Source organism: Mandrillus leucophaeus, unplaced genomic scaffold (genome assembly GCF_000951045.1).
Source record: "Mandrillus leucophaeus isolate KB7577 unplaced genomic scaffold, Mleu.le_1.0 Scaffold623, whole genome shotgun sequence".
In the NCBI taxonomy this organism is placed as follows: domain Eukaryota; kingdom Metazoa; phylum Chordata; class Mammalia; order Primates; family Cercopithecidae; genus Mandrillus; species Mandrillus leucophaeus.
In genome coordinates this window covers 1,484,417-1,487,118 of record NW_012106731.1, presented here as the reverse complement: position 1 = coordinate 1,487,118, position 2,702 = coordinate 1,484,417, and the positions used below count along the sequence as shown (strand labels likewise).

The window sequence follows — 2,702 nt, the reverse complement described above, 5'->3', positions numbered from 1 at the left end:
TGTGGCCTGCTGATATACTGTAAAAGACATGGGGGCAGCCAGTCCAGCAGCAGCTCCTCAAAGTCTCCAGAAGGAACCAGAGGCCCCAGCACAGTTGGAAGTGAGGTCATGAAACTTTCCTATGCAAAACACTGTATCTAATACTGAGAAAATATCTCTTTGTCCACACCAAACTGGGACCGTGTTTAACGGAAGTGATAGGAAACTAACACCTCCGAATTGGCCCCCTTGAATTCGCAGCTGCATATAATTTCTTAAGGGTTCCACTGTCACCATGAACACAGAAATTTAAGTCAGAGGTCTGGTCAGCACCCATGTACGTAGACAGACACCCCAACTCAATGTGGCTTTTAGCGATGCTTCCTCGGGCTAAACTTTCTACAAATCATGGCTGATGACTGAAACCTCCTACTGAAATAAAGTTCTTCTTTTCACTTTTTCCTTTCTCTTCTCTCTCTTCTTTCTTTCTCTCCTTGCTTTCTAAGAGCACCCGTGGCATCCACAAAACTTAGCCCCTAGAGGTACTTGCAGGATACGAGAGGTGATTTTCAGCCTGCTTCAGAGACAACCATCTTGAATCATTCGTGATATCAAAAGTGTTAGAAGGATCTTAGAAGCCATCTGGCCCAAGCCTTTCGCCACCCATTTCTTCCTGCTTCCCAATGTCCTGGGAACACACGGCACTTAGGAGAGGACTGTAAAAGCAATAGCTCCCAATTATAACACCAGTCTCCCAGTTTGGAACTTTGAGGTTAGGTAACTCCAAACTTAGCCTACCCTTGACACTCCCCTCTACCCATTCTCTGTTCAAACCTCAAATAGCATTTGGGCACCTACTGACTTCTTCTACTTCTATTCTAAACTCCTTATGGGCGTTCAACTTCCTGTTTCTCACAATGTCCAGCACAGAGCTTTGCATTTAACAAAAACTAAACAAAAACTCCAGAAATGTATGATAAACAAAACATAACCATTCCCTGTAAGGAGAAGCCTCGCATCTGGCGTCTGCTAGAACATGAAAGAATCGTAAAAGCAGCTGTCTCTCCCAGCTCCTCTCCGCTCTGCTAGCCGGGCCCAGGTTCTTCAAGCTCATCACCTGGGCAGCCGCAGCCCATATCCCTAAAGAACTCTGCAACACAAATCTTCTTATTTCACAGACTTTCTTTATTTCACAAACAGCCGATTGCTTCACTTGAAACTATCTCAAGTAGTTTACATATCTTTTATAAAAGATACATAATTCTCCTTGGCCTAAGGCTGAGAGTCAAGAATTAGAAGGATGGTGAGCTGTCCCCAGCACACAGCAAAGCCTGTGAGATCTTGGGGACCTCATCGTAATTCTGGTAATATCTTCTCTCCAAGAGGGTACATGGGAGCTTTGTTCTCCATATATCTAATCTAAAACCAGTATCTAGGTTTTGGGTGTGGTGGCTGATGACTGTAATCCCAGCAGTTTGGGAGGCAGAGGTGGATCATATGAGTCCACATGGCAGAAGTTGCAGTAAGCTGAATCATACCACTGCAATCAAGCCTGGGTGACAGAGCAAGACCCTGTCTCAAAAAAAAAAAAAAAGATCCAGGCTTCTATGTTTGTGTGTACACACCCAAACGTATTCCGAGACCAGACTCTGTAAGTGACAGCTGAAAGATCAATTTTTGTGCATGCTGTCCAGAGATGAGCCTTCTGCTCCAATGGGAACTTGGCTCTAACCAGCTCACAAACCCTCTTGGGAAGCTGGAGAAATAAAGCACTCCCCTCTGTGCCTCACTACAGAAGATTAATATACGTCTAGAGAAAGCGGAATTTTAATGCACATGAGATGAAAGAAGCCAAATGCTTTCCTATTTGTGTCCTTTCCAACTGTTTAGAGTGTGGGGAATGGAAGTGTAGCAAGGCTTGACCTGCAACTCCCAGGACCCTGCTGGTCATGTCAATCCCAAGGGCAGAAATGTCTCTTCTAGAATCCTTCCAGCTCACCTCCACTGTGGCTACGAGTGAAAGCCATAAGTCAGATGGGAGCTGCAGGAAGCCACACTTACTGCACTGTCCAAGAATAAATCAAAAGCTTTTAATAGCAAGAAGTTAAAAATAAAGCAGCACATCCTTAAAAATAAAATTTCCTAAAACTGACAAAATAAAGGAGGAACACGCACTGGTTGTTTCTTAACCACTAGTGGATAAGCAAAGGGAAAAAGCACACAAAGACCCTTTAAATAGTAGGAGCATGGCATGTTGAAGATAGCTTTGCAGACCAAATGAACTGCCAACTAAGCCCACTCGTTGCAAAACGCTTAAGAATTCAAGTGTATATTGTTTAAATGAGAGGAGCTTGTTAGGATCAACACTCAGTGGAGGCTAGTGTCCTAAAATTAAATTAGAAACATCTTATCAAGAACCAGCAGAAGTCAGAAAGATGAAACGGAGTTGCTACATGTAGAAAACTGAGCACAGTGCCTGACCCAAAGTAAGCATTCAATAAATGGTGCCTGTTGCTGTCGTTCCCTATTCCTAACTTTCTATTTCCAGAAGTTCTCCCTCCAGGTAGCCTGGGTTGGAGGAGGGTACTGTCCTTATACAGGAGCTCCCAAGCACTCTAAAGCGAGCATGACCACCTGCGCTCTGCCTCCTCTCAGATCAACGGTGGCATTAGATTCTCATAGAAGTGCAAACCCTACTGTGAACTGCACATGCGAGGGATCTA

General features: G+C 44.3%; 1 protein-coding gene across 4 annotated transcripts in view; it reads right to left on the bottom strand.

Annotated features, from left to right (window-relative positions):
- Nucleotides 1-2,702, bottom strand: part of ANXA2 (annexin A2) — a 55,563-nt gene that overhangs the window by 18,854 nt on the left and 34,007 nt on the right. The window lies entirely within an intron of this gene.